This window comes from Anomaloglossus baeobatrachus, chromosome 6, assembly GCF_048569485.1.
Source record: "Anomaloglossus baeobatrachus isolate aAnoBae1 chromosome 6, aAnoBae1.hap1, whole genome shotgun sequence".
NCBI lineage: Eukaryota > Metazoa > Chordata > Amphibia > Anura > Aromobatidae > Anomaloglossus > Anomaloglossus baeobatrachus.
The window spans coordinates 88,503,803-88,525,132 of NC_134358.1; positions in this window are offsets into that span (position 1 = coordinate 88,503,803).

The following is a 21,330-nucleotide window of genomic DNA, read 5'->3' on the forward strand; positions in this document are numbered from 1 at the left end:
GTCCTAGGGTGTGGCTTTTTTAGGCATTTTGGCTAGCAGATGGTGGTGAACCAACAGGTGCATGAGAAGCTGTGGACCAGAGCTCACTGACATACAAATAGTGCACCATGCCACCTCCCCCGCACCAGCTGGGACGTTTATAGTTTCCGACTATGAGAGTGGACAAGGTGATGAGGGATGGGAGGCTGGTGACCTTCAACTATTAACTGTCTCTATTCAGGCACTGTACATAGTATGAGCAAAATGCTTTGATCTGGTGTCTGCCGGCTGCGGAGCTCAGACATTATTAGACATTTAGCTTCCCCGGGAAGTGTGCGCTTGTAAAATAAACTGATGGGTCAATGAAAGCTTTGGTCAATAGTTAAAAAAGTGGATAATTAGTTCTACTGTTCCATTTTTCTGCACGCTGTTTGCATTTCAACAACGAACACAAAAATGGAGCAGCACTCACTATTCTGTATCCAGATGCATTTTGTTTTGCTTTTTTAGAATTGTGTTACTTTGCAAATTAATTATACTTATAAATTTAAGGTGCATACATTTTTATCAGGTTGCATGAACCCAGCTGTCACAACAGGCGACCTCACTCAGATCCGTCTCTTACCTACACAATATATCTAGGCACTCATCTCTGTGTACGACCAAGGCAATCAACCCCTAAACATTGACAATGTAAAATGCAAATGTAGCACCCAGGGATATGGGGTACTCGGTTCCGGGCAGAGTCTCTATTGGGAATGTCACGGTGGTGGCCATTACCAGGTTCCGTGCCCAGGGCCCTTTTTGTAATGGGGATATTTACAGGGGAGAATAAAATAATGTTCACTTGTGACACCACTTGCGGTGTTGCGGCTAAGTATAGGGAGCCGCCGCTGCAGAATGTCTCCACTGGGGCTGATGATATTGGCAGCTAGAATGGTAGACCCTCCGCAAGTAGTGTTTTACCCCAGAGGGTGTATGGTGCAGTGGGCGTCGGAAGAAGGGAGTCCACACAGATGTTCAGTGCAACTGGTTTACTCACTGCTGGTAGATGTTGTCTGGTTGCCCGAGGCCGGCTGGTTTCGCCTCCAGGTCCCCTTCGTCCCAGTGCCAGTCTGGTTCTCTGGTACCTTCTTCCCCTGCTCTGGAAAGTGGGTCCCCGTGGTATAGAACTGAGACAGGTTGGACAGGCAGGTATGGAGAGGTATGATAGGCATGGCAGGGACAGGTACCTAGGCAGACTAAAGTATAGGTAAAGGACACAGGGATAACAGGACCTAACACCTAGCTAGACAGACAGGACACTGACTAACACAAGATGTTGTGCATGCCCCTCCCCTGAAGGGAGGGTGCATTAAATACATAGCGCCTCTCAGGCATAGGCGCGCTGGTACTTTAACACTAGAAGTCCCAGAAATTTCGAGCTCCCCTATGAAGTCCCGAAAGAGGGTCAAATGACCCTTAGTAAACTGAATAGAACTAACCAGAAACTAAATGGCTAAACTCAATGGAAAACAACAACCTCCTATGATGTGACAGTAATGGCCTTAATTACAGAACAAAAGACGGTGGTTATAGGATGTTAGCTAAAATCCTTCAGGTCATTCGACCCGTCTCTGGGTTCCAAAGGTAGAAATGTTAAATGACCCCTCTCTGGTACTTCTAGTGTTGAGAGGAGGGTCAGTGTGTGCAAACACGTCTTAGGTTCCCGGAAACCCTGTGTGGCATGTACAGGGCCCATGAGGGGAGGAAGGCAGGAGGCCGCGCGACAGCAGGGGAGAATGAAACCCAGCCAGGGCGATAAGTACGTTGGGGTCCCTACAGGGATACCGGCACTACAGTGGGCTCGTGGAGTAGACATGGTCTCCTTCTTTCTGGTATACTAATTAATATTAAAGAAAAAAAATGGGAAAAATATTGTTCCTAAGTAAGAATAGTCTTCTTTTTCTGACTTTAGGCCGCTATAATATCAAATGAATGTAATAAAAGGCGCTCCCTTTTGGTAAATTTGGGGCAATTCACTCAAAGCACTTTTTATTAGACTTGAGTATGAAACGTCAATCTTAAAGAATTTGTTCCTGCGGTATTTTAAAGATATTGAAAGGTATTTGGAAAGGTATTGTAAAGATGCTTGATCTGATAATAATAAGAAATAAAATAAACAGAATGCTCTTACAATAAAGTGTTATTCTCCAAATCTGCCTCGAAAGTAGTGTGTTACATTGATAATGTTATTCATATACCTACCAGTACTTGATCTGCAATTGTAAAAGGATATTTTTTTTCTGCTTTATACCATATGGCATCTGCAGACTGTGGACATATGGGGAGCAGACAATGCACTATGTCCAGGGGAAAAAACTGAGCCGGGACAATGAATTCATGCATGCTGCTACAAAAAGGGGATGATCTCTTCTTTTTATGTTTTATGCAGTGTAAAGTGACTCAGAATAATGAAGAAACACAAAAAAATGCTTTATGCCTTCTGAAGCAACTGCAATATTTCACATAGATCACTATTTAGGGGCTGCACCTAGACACAAAATTCTAGTTTACAAACACAACCTGAGAATAGGGGAAGTGATTTACTGTATATAAAAGGGGTGGTTCACCCATATTTTTTATTGTCTAGATCGATATTATATTGAGAAACAATGTTTCTCTCAAATACCTTCTGTTGGCAATAGTGCCTGTGAGAGGCGCTATTGCAGACTGCTGTTCCCTGCTATATGACCCCCGACCTCAGTAACCTCGGGGATCCGGTGACATCACGTCAAGATCCTGTTACACCGAGGCCGGCCGCAGTGTCCGTGAGTGATGGGCTGTGGGCGGTGTTTCACCACTCGTCACAGCCCATCAGCTCCTCCCTCCTCCCTCACAGCAGAGCGCTGTAAGGCTGGAATCACACTTGCGAGTGTAAAATCGGTCCGATTCTCTTACCAGAAAGTTGGATGATTTTAGTGAGAGCCACATTCATCTATGAATCAGGGTCGCGAGCCACATTCTGTCATGAAATGGGGTCGAGAGCCATATTCTGTCACGAAACAGGGTCAAGAGAAACATTCTGTCATGAAACAGGGTCAAGAGCCACATTCTGTCATGAAACAGGGTCGAGAGCCACATCTCTCTTCTGCCTTACTCACAGTAGTGACACCCAGAGCTCCTAATACCGGTATAATGGCAGCCACGGTTTTCCACTTAAATCACACCAAAGAGGCATGCCAAACCCCAGGCTTTCATATATTACCCCTGTGCAGACAGGTGCGAGCCACATGTCACCGGCCCGTGAGCCACATGTGTCTCTCGAGCTACAGTTTAGAGACCCCTGGTTAAGAGTAACTAAACTTTCACATATGAAAACTCTACATTTTTTTTCTAATTTACATACAATTTTTAACTGTGTGCCACTCTTGTGCGCATTTTTGCGCCTGCGTTACATCTCTGTGACACCCGTATGCGATCCATTTTCATACAACTACATTAAAAATGTACATGATCACATACAGTTTCCTAGGTTTACAATACAAATTTATCACAAAAAAAATTGGATGCCACTTAGGTGCTCCGTGTGAGATCCGAGTTTTTTTACACACACAGACTTGAATGTATGAGTCTCAGCCGAGACTTGAGATAACTCAGGACATGCTGTGATATTTTTTCTCACAGATAGTTGAATCGATAAAAAACAGCCCTATTGAATAACATGCGTTAATGTGTAAACAGGTGCCAGGAATGCAACAGCGCAACAATGGCGACTCAGTAGTGAGTGACACACAACCAGTATTTATTTTGCAGCAATAGGGTGTTAGCGGAATGAGGGCTAATCAGTGGGTGATACATAAGTTCAAGATACAAGAAATTAATTCACTGTAGGTAATGCACAAGAATAACAATCGACTGATCTATTACATGAGACTACTTCAGATTTCAATTACTAATGTTACCCAGTCCAAATATTTCTGTGGGGAAGCACAAGGGTCACCCCACGTTTAGTCATAGTATCTCCTTATGCAAACAAACTCAATACCTATATAAATGAGTTTATTTTAGTGATAGACTAAATTTGGCATAGCTACGTTACAACTGTCTTAGTCATGTTCGTCAAGGTGGGATATAATAGCGCAACTCACTCGGACACTGCACTGGAGCTAATACTAAATTCCCATTCTCCGGTCCTTGGTGTTTGACCGTGATGTCTGGTCTTCCTCTGGAGACTGTGCTTAGTGTTTTGTCTTTGGTGGTTGACCACAAAGTCTACTCTTCCTCTACAGCCAGTATTCAGTCTTTGGGTTCCTCTGGGCATTCTATTTGGTCTTTGGTTTCCTCTGGAGTCAGTATTTGGTATTCAGTGTTCAGGTTCGTATGGAGATGGTACTCGGCCTTTGGTCTTCGGGTTCCTCTGAAGACAGTATTTGGTCTTTGGGTTTCTCTGAAGACCGTATTCAATCTTCGGGTTCCTCTGAAAACAATATTCGGTTTTTGGGTTCCTCTGAAGAGGGTATGACTTAGGGCTTCTTGAGAGTTAACTCACTCTCGGCTACTTCCACTACAGTCGACGCGGGCCTGTTCCGCTGCGTATATGTCTGCTTACCTGACAGTCAAAGCACTGACTCCTCTGCCACTCTGGCGGTACAGCCTTTTAAATTTTGAAACTATGCCACAGTTATCACCTGACCCGGCATCCCCTTCAAATTCTTCCCTGGACGAAACATACTTTTTGCCCCTTAGTTCCTGTCAATTTTGTCCAACCAGCAGGTGGTGATATTTGTTTACAATTGCTGTAGGATGTTAGCTAAGAGCATCTTTTATTGGCCAAACCCTTACAAGTGTACGGCTTGTGTGCTATCCGATTAAAAATCAGATAGAACACGTCTGCTTACATGCTCGTCTGCATGAGCCCTTAAGGTGCTTCCACCACCACTACCAGAGTTTATTCTCCCAAGTGCATAGTAATGGAATACAGAAAGCCCAGACAATTAAAGTAAGGAGTAAGCAGTGGTTTAGAGCCCACTTAGATACATTTTTAAAGGACTAAAGAAAAAAATGAAGTGATTTGCAAATTGAAGTGACATTCAGTGCTGCATGGAACTAACAAAAAAATTAAAGTTTAGTTACTGTTTAGTGTAATTTTTTTTAGAACTTATTTTACACTGATCAGGGTAAGAACTATAGAGGGTGCTGAGAAAATTGTCACATCATGTTATCTAGAGTCTTAGAAGATCCAAGATGAGTGGATATCATTATTATTGATTTCACAATCTAGAAGGAGTCTTATTATAGAGGAACAAAATTATTCTAGTGGAATTGAATTCTACTCAAATATGTAAAATTCTGCATTTTTCAGAATATAGATTGTTGTAAACTTGCTTGGATTCGGCAAAATAATGGCTGCCATTTTGCTGAAACATACGTGGCCAGCGAAAGTTAAAAAAATTAAAAAAGCCCTACTTTGTCATTCATCTGTCCAGCCCCTCTGCTTCAGTCTTCAGAGCCATCTCTTTTTTCCCTCATTGCAAGCTGCGGCTCCTGGCTTGTTAACTCCAGGCCAGAACTTTTGACCAGGACTAAGCCTTGGAGGCCACCGTGTTTAACAAGTCATAATGTCATGGATGTACAATGAGCGGGAACCTCTGATGCCTGGTTGTGGCCAGAAATCCTGGCTTAGGGTAAACAAATCTAAGATGAGATAGCAGAACAAATAGGCTTGAAGGAGTTCAGCGCTGATCACTGCCTGCCAACTGGTCCTCAAGGTTTCTTTTTTTCCTGCGTAGTTCTGGCCTGTTCACTCGATATGGGTTACCCACAGTGACCTCCAAGCTTCGTCATGAGCGAAACTCTCTGCCAAGAGTGAACAGGCAGTTTTGTTTTGTTTCTGTTTTTTTTTAAATTTTAGGCCTTTTATGTTCTGGGGTCTAGAGAGATCCCAGAGCATAATATGGAACATTCAATTAGCTGCAAATTGAATTTCCCAGGAAAATTTGTACAATTCAAATTTTGTAAGATCCACTCATCCTCAGGTTCTCAAGGAACTTCATGATGAGATTTTTCTTTTTGTTTTATTTATCAGCTGTTTTAAAATTGGCTACTGACGGAGGAGCATGTGACCAACCTTCTTTCAAAAATGCAGCACTTTTCCATTTTAGTCATGAAATCATGTGAATGAGATTTCTCAATTTTTTTTTCCATTTGTAAGGAGTAGGACTCCTAGACTGATGAAGCCTATGCCTATCAAAAATTGAAAGGAAGGATTGATGTACACCCTGGAATACATGTAGAGGATGGCCTCAGAAAACATTTTTTTCCCATTTGCAAGGAGTAAGACTGGTAAAGTATATATACTATATACACGAGCTGCTAAAAAATATAACTAGGAACTTCAATACACCCTGGAACAGATGTAGAGTGGGGCATCAGAAGAGATTTACATTTTGAAAACATGAGACATCTTTGGTCAATATCTTGAAGTCCCAGAGGCAACTACCTAGAGTACAAGTGGCATAAGAAGGACCTTTAAACATCCAATTCTCATTTTTCTCCAGTTAAGGGGCCTGATCAGAGCATCATGCAATCCTGAGGCTTCAAATAGATTGAAGCAGGTATTTCCAAACTTTTTATCTCCTTGGTGAACTTTGCCAATAAAAATTCATTAACCAGGTCAGGGGAACTTCTCCGACCCATTCTGAAAGAAAGAACACCACAAGTTCTTTGTCCATTTATTCACACAAGAGGTACATTTTGGTATTTCTCCCATTGGATGAATACATCTTCATTCTTTTACACGGAGTTTAAGCAAATCTGAGGCTTGCAGACTGCAGTTATTGCTCACTCCCTGCTTAATTTGATTCCCTGGTTTTTAGTGCCGCCGGGGGTATAATAACTAGTAGGCGCATCTGCCTGTCAAATGGAAATGGTGATAGGCTGGCTGTTCTCCTCTTCTCAAAATGAACAAGGGCTGGTTTGTCACCAACTTCTTAACCCCACTGAATGACAGCAGCGGAACGCCAATTCAAATGCTCTTTTTATTGTGTATTCCCATGCACCCCTTGCCACTTCAAAAAGGGTATACTGTTCTTGGTTTTTAATGTTTCTTGTCCTCCTCCTCTCCCATATCCACAAGTCATAATGCGGCACTTGCTCATAATTTTTAGAGGGCCAGCTGGCGGGCCTCAATCACGTTTTAGATGGCCAGCAGCTGGCCTTCACTCATAACTTTTTGAGGGCCAACTCCTGGCCTGTATTCATAATTTTTAGAGAGCCAGAAGGCGGCCCATAGTCATAATTATTGGAGGGCCAGCAGTTGGCTCTCATTCATCATTTTTACAGGACCAGTAGCCAGCTCTCAGTCATAATTATTAGAGGGCCTGCAGCCGATACCTACTCATAATTCTTAGAGGGCCACCTCACTTATAATTTTTAGTGGGTCAGCAGCTGACTCTCAGTACTTGAAATCCAGCTGCCGCTATTCATACCAATGTGCCATCCCCGATTTACACCAGCACGTGCCCTCATTGATGCAGTTACTGGGAAGGTCCACTTATTCACTCACATGTGGACAAGTGCTTGTGGCCAGGGATGCTACATTTATCTGATGGCAATGTTGGTAATTTATTTAGCCCACAAGGCCCGCACTAGTGGCCAACCCTCTTGGCACTTGTCACTCCTCCTCTACCTCAACTTAACCCTGTCCTATCTGATAATTTACCGCTGCTCCACCCCACCCTCTAGGTGGTGCCTGCTGGTAAAATAGCTTTGCTGCATCGGGAACCTACACTCCAATATAAGGAGGATATCCAGGGCACTGATCCGCACCAAATATATACATATGAACTGCCCTTTTTTCTCTGCCACTCCAAGGAACCTACACTCCGCTAGCAATATTTACATGTTAACACACACTTATAACAATCAATGTAATCTGCCATATATAATATAGTATAAAACAGCCTTCACAGTATAAGTAGACTACATATAGCATAAAACAGTGTGGGGACACGACCACCTGTACAGTAATGTTCTTCAAATTTTAAGAAGGTATTCTCAAAAGCATCACCACTAGTGCAGAATTATTTCTATGTATCTTAAAATGTATGTATAGAAGAGAAGGGAATTAAAGTAATCTGTCATCAGGTTGTTGCTTTGTAATCTGAAAGTGATGTACAGTAGAATAAAAAAAAAATATTGTGGGTTACGTATTACTTTTATGCCCAAACAGACAAAAATATTCTAAGAGTGATACTTTTATTGGTTAACCAGAAAATTATATATTTGAGAGCAGAGTGATATAGGGACTGAGACCCTGATTCTAGCTATGTGTCACTTACTGGGCTGCTTGCTGCATTTTTGATCAGATCTCTAAATGTTGAGCTATGTATAGTCCTGCCCACATCACTGATTAGCAGCTTTTTGTGTATAGGAAAATGCTGCAAATCGGTGGTGGAGCAGGGTTATACAGAACAGGAGGACTACATAGTCCTCTATTGATAATCACCTGCTGATAAAACACTGATTTTTTTTTTTCAATCTACATAAAGCAGCCCAGTACGTGACCCTTTACTGAAGCAAGGCTTTCAGCCCTATATTATGCTGCTCTCAGATTAAATAGAAAAAAACTGCTGACAAATTCCTTTTAAAAGTTTTAAAAAAAAAAAAAACAGGAAAAGGCGACAAGTGTAATGTAATAGGGTGAGAGATATTCTCCAATTGTGGCAGACAATTCCCAACTATATAGATTGTATTAAAATCAATTGGTCTAAAAAGAAACAAGCCCAATACTAATGATACGTTGAATCAGTATATATCTGTTTACCATATAAATGTCGCACAAGCATGCAAATATTTATGATGAATGTCCAGCTCATACTCCGTGTATGTATGGGGTCCAGTATGAGAATTGCATTGGACCTTTTATATAAAACATCATGAATATATTCAACGACGAACCCTTGCAAACTCTTAAAATTCCATGGATACTTCTATAGATAATCTTAAATGTGACACTACAGATAAAATCCACCCTCAGTTTATTCATAATGGAAAATAAGCTTTACTTCTGCTCATATATGCATAGCAACTTATGCCCTCAGGAGAGAACCAGATGTCTTCTCTGAAGAGATTAATCTCCTCGCAGATAAGCCTTTCAAGCATGAAGATATATACTATGGACACAATTGTCTATTGGGAAATTCATAGATCTGGCAACCACGGTATGTAGCCCTGGATGATGTTCAGCGGTGGGCATGGCAGATGCAGTGCAACTGTTTAAAATAAAGAAAATCATATCAGATGCCACCCCATTGATTATAATATATCCTGAATTTACTTCCTCATATTTTAACTAAGCAGCTAAGGATATAATAAAGAAATATTTACAAACAAAGACCCTAGGTATGACTCAAGGTGAATAGGGCTGTGATGACTGTCACTAGGTGGGGCTAGACTCTACTAATATGCAGTAAATGGAGAAATAGTCAGACAAGCCGAGATCATAAACCAGGAGGACACGACAGTACACGGGGGGGGGGGGTAGACAGAGATGAGGTTGAGATAGAAGCCGAAGGTCAGGGTTCCAATAGAGTACAGACAAGATACGGGGAGCAGGCGAGGACACGATCAGAAGGAAGTCCGAGGTCAGAAGCTGGGAAGTCACAATCAGAAACTGGGGAGGTCAGGCAAAAAAGTCGAGAGAACGAGACCTGAACACTGAGCACCACAGGAGTCAACCGCACAACTGTAAACAGAAAGTACAGTATGACTGGCTGCGTCCTGAGCTAACACGCTCCCTAAGGCCCCCTTCACATATCCGTGAAAATCCCGCACGTTTTTCATGGACGTGTCAAAGGTGCATATTGCCCTCCGTGTGCCGTGTTTATGGCACATGTGTGTTCTCCGTGTGTTATCCGTGATAACACACGGAGAACGGGAACTTTCTACTCACCTGTCCCTGACGTTGGTGTCTGTGGTGGTGATCTTTGGTCTCCCGCCCTACCGACTTCCCGCTGCTGCTGCTTCCGGCCCACAGTGGAGTGAATATGCAATAAGCATAATGAGCAGGGGTCAGAAGCAAGTGACAGTAGCGGCAGAGACAGCAGTGATGGAGTTGGTGAGTATACAAATTATTTTTTTTTTTCACAGGCACGTGTGTTTTCTCCGGTGTGTGTCACACGGATCACATCCGTGCGGTCCGTGTGTGGTCCTTCTGACCCGTGATGCTGGAGAAAAACTGACATGTCTACGTGTGGTGCTTCACATGTACACACGGTTCATGACAAAACACGCACATGTGCGCAAACCCATTGATTTTAATGGGTCTACGTGTGCCTGTGTCTCCGTCATGTGAGGAAACAGACCAAACACGTGCCGGAGACATGGATGTGTGAAGGGGGCCTAAAGAAGTAGAGCAGTCTCCGAGAACAAGAACCACCTGCAAGGCACTACCCAGGACCAACGTGCAACCCAGTACTGTGAAACAACCAGCAGAGCATTCATCTCGTCAAATGCTCCGCACCATAGACAACATATACTGCCTCTGCAGGAGAGCAGAATAGAACAATACAGAATGTTCTGCAGAACGGAATTGTGAAGAGGGCTTAGTGAATGACCATGTCACAAGCCAGCATGACAAGAAAAGGTCATAAGCACAAAAATTGCAAATAATGTATAACAAAACTCTATTAATTAGAACACAGGTGGATAGTACAGTAAAAACTGAGAACAAAAAGTATATATCTATATATATACATATAAATATATATATATATATATATATATATATATATATATATATATATAGCCGTGGATATAGAATCAAAGTAATCAACATATGCTGCATAGTTAGAAGAATAGTAACATTGCAAAATATGTATATGAAGGTAGTTATTGTAGTCACAAACCCGTAAGAGCAGGATACGGTAAGTATTTTGGCCATATACCCATAAGTGAAGTTCTGCCCTACTGGGGTGGATCCCAACCTGACATGTATCAGTAGCAAGCCTTATGCGGGCTTTACACAATGCAATCTATAATGCGATCGCATGTGCGATTGTACCCACCCCCGTCGTTTGTGCTTCACGGGTAAATCGTTGCCCGTGTCGCACAAAGTCACTAAACCGCTGTCACACGTACTTACCTGCTGTGTGACCTCGCTGTGGGCGGCGAAAATCCTCTTCCTGAAGGGGGAGGGACGTTCAGCGTCATAGCGACGTCACACAGCGATCGGCCAATAGAAGTGGAGGGGCGGAGATGAGCGGGACGTACACATCCCGCCCACCTCCTTCCTTCCTCATAGCCGGCAGGTGCCGCGGGATGCAGGTAAGCTGAGTTCATCGTTCCCGGGGTGTCACACGGAGCAATGTGTGCTATCCTGAGTACGATGAACAACCGGCGCCATGTAAAATAAACAATATTTTAAAACCGAGGGACGAGTACACGACTCACGATTTGTGAGCGATACTGCGTCGCTCGGAGGTGTTACACAAGACGACGTCGTGAACGATGCCGGATGTGCGTCACGAAAACTGTGACCCCGACGATGCATCGCACTATAGCTCATCTCGTGTAAAGCCCCCTTTAGTTTGAGGGTGTTTGCTAGCAATTCAGGATATAAAATAGATTTGCTGCTTGTTCAGAGCTTTCTAGAATACAGCAACAAAAAAATAACAAAATATACTAATTTTCCAAGTCAAAAATATTGTTATTCATCTATTACAATGTGGTTACAATAAAGTATATAAATCAGATCAAAGTGTGGTTGATTTTCTGACTTGACTTCGAAGAGCAATTCCCCATAGAGGATGATTTTTGGGGGTTGTTCCATTTGGGACTTATGCCATAACTGTTGGATAGATCAGGTTTTCACTTCTACAACCTTCATTTATTTACTAATTTCACAGTAATTTCAACGGACTTTGCATGAATCAATAGTTCAAACAAATGCAATAAACTTGATGATACATCTTATCAGAGCAGGTTGCTCTTTTCTCCACTTATGTTCCCACCCTCTTCTTTCTGAAAAACAGTTGAAATCCTTCTTGTTAAGAACAAGATGAACTCCCAGCTTAGTAAAGTATTTCTAAAGATCTTTTATCATATGCTAATGAGCGTGGGGACTAGTCCTCTGTGTGTTAGTTCCTGAGCTCATTCCACCCTCTAAGGCCCCTTTCACACGTCAGTGATTCTGGTACGTTTGTGCTTTTTTTTAAACGTACCAGAATCACTGACATACGCAGACCCATTATAATGAATGGGTCTGCTCACACGTCAGTGATTTTTCACTGCACGTGTCTCCATGCGGCGTACCCGCGTGTGCGTGATTGCCGCACGGAGACATGTCCATTTTTTTCTGGCATTACTGATGTCCCACGGACCACGCAGTGGTGTGGTCCGTGAAACACGTGCCAGAAAAAAACTTGCATTTAAAATAATAAACATTTTAACTCACCCGGCTTCAGCCGCGCTCTCTGCAGCCTGCTCTCCCTGCTGCTTCTAAGCCGGCTGATTACTGTCGCGCATCTTAATGATGCACGACACAGCCGACCCGGAAGCAGCTGCTGCAGGGGTCAGCGCCGGCCGGATGCTGCACCGCGGGAGGATTCAGCACCACGGACAGCGGGAGCGGGCGCAGGTGAGTGAATCTCTAAGTGCAATCACGGGCCACGGAGAACGGAGCCCAGATTGCACTTAGACAACCCCACGTGTGCCGTGATTCACGGCACACGCAGGGACATGTGCGTGTTTTACACGCCAGTGAAAAACTTCTGTGTTTTTCACTGACGTGTGAAACGAGCCTTAGAATGGCAGCATGTCCACAGGGTCATTCTAACTATTCAATGCAGCATGCATGCGTACCTCTGTCCACTGATCTGAATGCACAACACTTTCGGTCATGCACAGTATGAAGCCGGGTGTACGCGTCCCGGCTTCAGAGAGGTCTAGTGCGCATGACCAAAAATGCAAGGTCTTCTGATCAGCAGTCACAGCGGACACAGGTACGTGTGTCACCACTGGTGATGCTTTATTAAATAGCATGTTAGCATGTCCCTGTGGGTGTACTAACATTCTAAGGTTACTTTCATACATCAGTTTTTTTGCATCAGGCACAATCCGGCGTGTGCCTGATGCAATGGATCCGGCGCAAAATATGCAAAAACGGATGCGCCGGATCCTTTTTGTTTGGATGGATTGATATACCGGATCCATCAAAAAACGGATCTAGCGCATCCGTTTTTGCATCTGTTTCGTCCGTTTTTTTGCTGGATCCGTTTTCTAGAATAAATTGGAGCATGCTCAGTTTAAAAAAGGGTCTGGCGACCGCATCCGGTTTTTGCCGTATTATGCCGGATCCAGCGTCCATACGCTTCCATTGCAAATCATGCCGTATCGCGCCGAATCCGTCGCGATGCGTTTTTTTGTCAGAGACACGTTTGTTGAACGTGCCGCACATAAGAGTAACCCCCGTCACACGTACTTACCTTCCATACGACCTCGATGTGGGCGGCGAACGTCCACTTCCTGCAGTGGGAGGGACGTTCGGCGTCACATCGACGTCACGCAGCAGCCGGCAAATAGAAGCAGAGGGATGGAGCTAAGCAGGATGTAAACATCCCGCCCACCTCCGTCCTTCTGCATTGTGGGCCGGGAGCCGCAGGACGTAGGTAAGATCTGTTCATCGTTCCTGGGGTGTCACACACTGCGATGTGCGCTACCCCGGGTACGATGAACAATCTGACGTGCAATTCTAGAGACAGGTACGATGTGTATGCGATGAGCGTTTTAACGTTCAATCGCAATCGAACGAACCTGTCACACACTGCAATGTACCTTACGATGCCGGATGTGCGTCACTTACGACGTGACCCCGCCGACACATCGTAAGATACATTGCAGCGTGTAAAGCGGGCTTTAGATAAAGGAATTGTGCAAGCCTACATCCACAAAAGATCTATGGTTAGTTCCCCATGATGTTTGGAAGAATCTCCTTGCAAAGTTCCTACAAAACCTGCATAAAAGTGTATCCAGAAGCTTGATAACTTTGATGCTGCTTTGATGGTAATTGGAGGTCACACCAAATATTGATTTAGATTTCTCTTTTATTCCTTCACTTTGTATTTTGCTAATTAATAAAAAAATAAACCATTAACACTTCTATTTTCGAAACATTCTTAGTTACTTTGCAGCATTTTTTCCACATCTGCCAAAAGCCTTTGCACACTAGTGTAGTTCAACTTTAATATTATTATTTTTTTCTTCTAAAATCAGCAACTTTTCATATCTTGGAGTGATGGAGAAATATTGAAACAGTGATAATGAAGACTAAAGATTCACAAACAATGCGACATATTGAATTCAAAATAGAATCCTCTATCTTGTCAATTTTATAAAACCTATCCTAAAAAAATCTGAACCAAAATCTGCATTTAGATATTGAGCCACCATTCAGGTACAAGTATATGATTCCCTGTGTAGTAGACACGAAGATAAAGCGTTCATACTATGGGAATATAATTCTACAATTTTCTCAGTGTACAATCTGGTAGCCATTATATGTGGAAAACGATGTATAATAATCCCCTTGTACTATGGATCCTCAGGGGATGTGGTTCATCCGAGGGCACTCCAATTCATTATACTGGTGGTCCGAAGTGAGAAAGGCATCTTTCATGTACCATTCATTTTGGTTGTATAATGATCCTAATGGTGCTCATATTGACATTTTATTCTATTTGCTACAAGGCAGCAAACAATTGCAGTCTGTCAGGTCCCTGAGTAAAGACTTCAGGGAGCAACAGTTGAAGCAGCAAGAAGTTAATGATTAGTGAACTTTCCAAATAGGGTGTTATGTTACCAATCCCTAAATGCTGGGACTTTCCATGGAGCATGCCTGGCTGACCGAACACATCACTGCAGTATATAATCTCAGCTGCGTTATACGGCTTGCATTACGTGTACTACTTAGATGCAAGGTTCTTTTATATATATATATATATATATATATATATATATATATATATATATATATATATATATGTATATATATATATATATATATATATATAATTATATATAAATATATATATTTATATATATATATATATATATATATATATATATATATATATATATATACACATAGATAGATACATAGATATACAGTGCCTTGTGAAGTATTTGGCTCCCTTGACTTTTTCAACCTTTTCCCACATTTCAGCCTTCAAACATAAAGATAAAAATAAAGATACAATTTTTTAATGTTCTGGTGAAGAATCAACAACAAGTGGGACACAATTGTGAAGTTGAACAAAATGTATTGCTTATTTTAAATTTTTGTAAAAATAAAAAACTGAAAAAAAAGTGGGGCATGCAGTATTAAGTTAATACTTTGTAGCGCCACCTTTTGCTGCGATTACTGCTGCAAGTCGCTCGGGGTATGTGTCTATCAGTTTTGCACATCGAGAGACTGAAATTCTTGCCCATTCTTCCTTTGCAAACAGCTGGAGCTGAGTGAGGTTGGGTGGAGAGCGTTTGTGAACAGCAGTTTTCAGCTCTTTCCACAGATTCTCGATTGGATTCAGGTCTGGACTTTCGCAAGGTACTGTACATATATACTGTATATATATATATATATATATATATATATATATATATATTTATATAAAATGTAAAAATAAAAAATGTATTTAAGTACCCAGTAAAATGTTTCTGCCTCTACACTTACTATTTTGATTTAGCCCTATACGTTTTCATTCTTTTTTTGGGGGGGGAGGGGAAGGAAACCAAGAAGTGTATTAAATAATAAAATTAGAGAAACAAATCGGATCTATGAAACTACTATACTTGTTTCATATCACTAGTAATGAGTGAGCAATTTGGTATTCTGGTGCTCTTAACGAGCAGTTGATGCTCGGATGGGCACGACTCGAATATAATGGAAGTCAATGGGGAACTCGAGCATTGTTCTAGAAGCTAGAATTCCCCATTAACTTCCATTATACTTGGGCACTTGAAACACACCCATCTGAGCGTCATCTGCTCATTAGGAGCACCTGAGTAGTGGGGTGGCATGGTGACTCAGTGGTTAGCACTGCAGTCTTGAAACGCTGGGTCTTGGGTTCACATCCCACCAATGACAATCTGCAAGGAGTTTGTATGTTCTCCCTCTGTTTGTGTGGGTTTTCTCTGGGTTCTCTGGTTTCCTCCCACACTCCAAAGACATACAGATGGGAAATTTAGATTGTGAGCCCCAATGGGGACAATGTTGCTGATGCATGTAAAGCACTGTGGAATTAACAGCGCTATATAAATATAATAATAATAATAAAAAAGGAATACCAAGCTGTTCTCTCATCACTACATATGACATTTAAAACATGCCTGTTTTTTAAGGTGACTGCTCAGAATAAGCTATGATATATGTGTGCGTAAACAATAACAATATTTAGGATGATTATATGACTTGTATCCTACATTTATCAGCAGGTTTCCCCTCTACAAGCCCTGTCTCGTCTGCAATTTTCAGTTTTCTCTGAGCTAGTAGGTGGAGACTAGCTGCTATTATGTCTGCCATTAACTGTACACAGAAGAGAAGCTCCCGCTCCCCTTTCTCTGTGAAGCACAATCTCAGAAGCAGGATCAGTAGGACATTATATAGCATTACTTAGCAGTGTAGATGTAAAACCAGCTACTCTACCAGAAAGCAGCATCAACACTCCTACTGCTGAACCTTGTCTTTGCCTCTTCCTCCCTCTTCCTCCCTCTTCCTCCCTCTTCCTCCCTCTTCCTCCCTCTTCCTCCCTCTTTCTCCCTCTTTCTCCCTCTTTCTCCCTCTTTCTCCCTCTTTCTCCCTCACTACTCTATGTAGTATATGTATACCTGCAGCCTGTTTCTTCAGTGAGTTTAAAGTCATTATTTCACAGTGAATGGGGAGTTCATGAGGGGGAACTGGCTCAGAAGTGGAGAAAGATTTGTTTTTCTTTCATAATATATTTTACAAAGTTTCTTATATTCGTTTATATTCATTGACCATTTATCCCTCAAGAACATGGCAGAGCACATCCAGGTATTGTGAATACAGATGAATTGTGCATTGAATGTAAATGGCCAATCAGAAACACAAATGTCTGAGAACATCATTTTCAATGCCAGGCAACTGCTGGGGTCTTGTAAAGTACATCATTGTTGGTCTCAAACATTTCAGTTTGTAATCTGGAATTCTGATGGGAAAATGTGGGTTTCACAACAATCAAGAGTTTATTTAACAAACGAGAAATAATGGTTTTGTTGTCTTCAATGGTAGGGTTGGGCATCAAATTTACTGTTAGTCCTTGGAGAGTACTTGTTATAAAAATGTTCAGTTTTACAAGATCGGACATTCATTTAGCTGTTGTAAGTGAAATATCTGCCTTTTGCTGCTGCCTTGCCAATTTAATCACTGCGAGTTAAAGAAGCAATCCCATCAAAGTTTTATACTCTTAATATATTGCAATCAGTATATTATATAGCACCGTGTACTTAAAATTGCTCATTCTACCCTTCTACCCAGTAAATTCTTCTGTTTTCCATTAACTCTGACATCACATGATTAAAAACTGACTAGTTGAATTCTTCTAAGCTCTAGGTAGAAACAGGAAGTCTCTTTTCTCTTTTCCTTGCATGAGTCATCATTAGAACTACAAATCTAGCTCACTGAAAACACTCTCTAGTTCTAATGATGACTCTTGCAGGTAATAGCGACTTATAATATAATAATAATATTTATTCATTTATATAGCGCTATTAATTCGACAGCGCTTTACGTACATTAGCAACACTGTCCCCATTGGGACTCACAATCTAAAGTCTCTATGTATGTCTTTGGACTTAATGGGAAAGAGAAGAATTAACTGGATGGGAAGGCAAAATTAGCAATTGTAAGTACAGTGCTATATAATATAATGATTGCAATTTTAAGGGGATAAAAACTTTGAGGAGAGTTTTTCTGTAAGCTGCTACACCCTGTCTCGATCAATTACTATTTTTTTTAAATTAAATTAATAATCCCTAATCATTTGCCTATGTTAGATATTAAGGGCCAACACTTTTTTTTATTGAAGAGACAAACGATTTTTCCTGTTTCTGATGAGGACCTTTCCTTTTCTAAGGGTCGTAGATCTTTTAATAAACAAAATTTAAACTAATAATTTAGAACATGCCATTAAATCACATGCTGCCTAAAATTTTCTTACCATTCTACAGCAGCCACATTGGCCATATATTGTAACAGTCAGAATCAGACTTAGTGATTTGTAAGGTATTGATTTCTAAACGTGTTTTGTATCCTGTGCAGAGGTCATTGTGCAGAGAGAGTGTGAAGAGGATTGGTAACCATTATATATTAGAATCCTGTGTTATCTGTACACAAGCATTACAGGTCATTGCAATCCTAATTCTGATGATGACTTCTGAAAAGTGAGCAGCACAGGAAGTGTCAATATTAGACTGAAAATTGCAAGATTCTTGGATTTCTGTAATACAGAAATTGATGTGGAAATTGAAAAATATCATCAAGAAGGATATGTATACGTGCGTGTGTGTGTGTGTATATATATATATATATATATATATATATACAAATTGTCTCTCCAGGAAAGGAGACAAACTCTAGCGCAGCGCCACCTATTGGAAGTAGCGATCCTAAAAGTCAGAAGTGGATTTTTAACAATCCTTTGCATATGACTTAGGATTTATGACAGAACAGAATCCCAATTTGCAGACACGGTGTTTCTGGGTGCTTGCCCCTCATCAGTGCAAAGTATGGGGTGTCTGAAGTGGCTCATGAGAAGCTATGTGAGGACCACGGGGGAACACTATTCTCCTTAAGGAGACTTTGCAACTCAGTCTGGCTGCCAGTAAGGGGACTTATAGCTGCAATGCCCCTCTAAAAAATATTCAAATTGTCTCTCCAGGAAAGGAGACAAACTCTAGCACAGCGCCACCTATATATATAATATATACAGTGCCTACAAGTAGTATTCAACCCCTGCAGATTTAGCAGGTTTACACATTCGGAATTAACTTGGCATTGTGACATTTGGACTGTAGATCAGCTTGGAAGTGTGAAATGCACTGCAGCAAAAAAGAATGTTATTTCTTTTTTTTATTTTATTTTTTAAATTGTGAAAAGTTTATTCAGAGGGTCATTTATTATTCAACCCCTCAAACCACCAGAATTCTGTTTGGTTCCCCTAAAGTATTAAGAAGTATTTCATGCACAAAAAAAAAATGAGCTTCACAGGTTTGGATTAATTATCTCTTTTTCCAGCCTTTTCTGACTAATTAAGACCCTCCCCAAACTTGTGAACAGCACTCATACTTGGTCAACATGGGAAAGACAAAGGAGCATTCCAAGGCCATCAGAGACAAGATCGTGGAGGGTCACAAGGCTGGCAAGGGGTACAAAACCCTTTCCAAGGAGTTGGGCCTACCTGTCTCCACTGTTGGGAGCATCAAGTGGAAGTGGAAGGCTTATGGAACTACTGTTAGCCTTCCACGGCCTGGACAGCCTTTGAAAGTTTTCACCCGTGCCGAGGCCAGGCTTGTCCGAAGAGTCAAGGCTAACCCAAGGACAACAAGGAAGGCGCTCCGGGAAGATCTCATGGCAGTGGGGACATTGGTTTCAGTCAACACCATAAGTAACGTACTCCACCGCAATGGTCTCCGTTCCAGACGAGCCCGTAAGGTACCTTTACTTTCAAAGAGTCATGTCAAGGCTCATCTACAGTTTGATCATGATCACTTGGAGGACTCTCTGAGACAGACTGGTTCAAGGTTCTCTGGTCTGATGAGACCAAGATCGAGATCTTTGGTGCCAACCACACATGACGTTTGGAGACTGGATGGCACTGCATACGACCCCAAGAATACCATCCCTACAGTCAAGCATGGTGGTGGCAGCATCATGCTGTGGGGCTGTTTCTCAGCCAAGGGGCCTGGCCATCTTTTCCGCATCCATGGGAAGATGGATAGCACGGCCTACCTGGAGATTTTGGCCAAGAACCTCCGCTCCTCCATCAAGGATCTTAAGATGGGTCGTCATTTCATCTTCCAACAAGACAACGACCCAAAGCACACAGCCAAGAAAACCAAGGCCTGGTTCAAGAGGGAAAAAATCAAGGTGTTGCAGTGGCCTAGTCAGTCTCCTGACCTTAACCCAATTGAAAATTTGTGGAAGGAGCTCAAGATTAAAGTCCACATGAGACACCCAAAGAACCTAGATAACTTGGAGAAGATCTGCATGGAGGAGTGGGCCAAGATAACTCCAGAGACCTGTGCCGGCCTGATCAGGTCTTATAAAAGACGATTATTAGCTGTAATTGCAAACAAGGGTTATTCCACAAAATATTAAACCTAGGGGTTGAATAATAATTGACCCACACTTTTATGTTGAAAATTTATTAAAATTTAACTGAGCAACATAACTTGTTGGTCTGTAAGATTTATGCATCTGTTAATAAATCCTGCTCTTGTTTGAAGTTTGCAGGCTCTAACTTATTTGCATCTTATCAAACCTGCTAAATCTGCAGGGGGTTGAATACTACTTGTAGGCACTGTATATATTGTATATACGAGGGGCTGCTGATACGTTTTTGGCTTTACCCAGAAAGACCGAGATAGGATGATGAAACTTTACATGTATTCCACATACTCTCCAAGTTCTGTAAGGCTAGTGAAAAAAAAGGATTTTGGTTGTGCCTCAAACCAGGCATCCATAGCAGCCATGGCATCAGAAATGATGTGTAATTTGGTACCCTTGAGGTATTTCTTCAGGTTTGGAAACAGATGATAGTCGGAGGGAGCTGGATCTGGTGAATAAGGTGGGTGGTCAACCAGCTTTTAGCCTAGCTCTGCCAGTTTTCCTGTGGTCGTTTGTGCAGTGTGAGCGGAGGCGTTTTCTTGCAGGAAATTAATTCCTTTGGACAGCTTGCTGCACCTTTTGGCCTTCAGAGCTGCCTTCAATTGGTAGAAAATTTCAATGTAATACCTTGCATTGATGGTTGAACCATTTTGAAGGTAGTCCACTAGCAGCACACCCTCCTTATCCCAGAACATAGACCCCATCACCTTAGTGGCTGATTTTTGCACTCTGAACATCTTTGGACAAGGAGAACCACTGTGCCTCCACTCTTTTGACTGCTCCTTGTTTTCAGGGTCATACAAATAAATCCAGGTCTCATTCATAGTGACCAATCAATCCAGGAAGTTCTTATCTTTCCAGAAATGCTGACAAATGGACTGGAAAGTTTTCACTCTCATGCTTCTCTGATCTGTTGTCAAACAATTTTGGACCCACTTTGCAGATCGCTTGCTCATGTCCAAATGTTC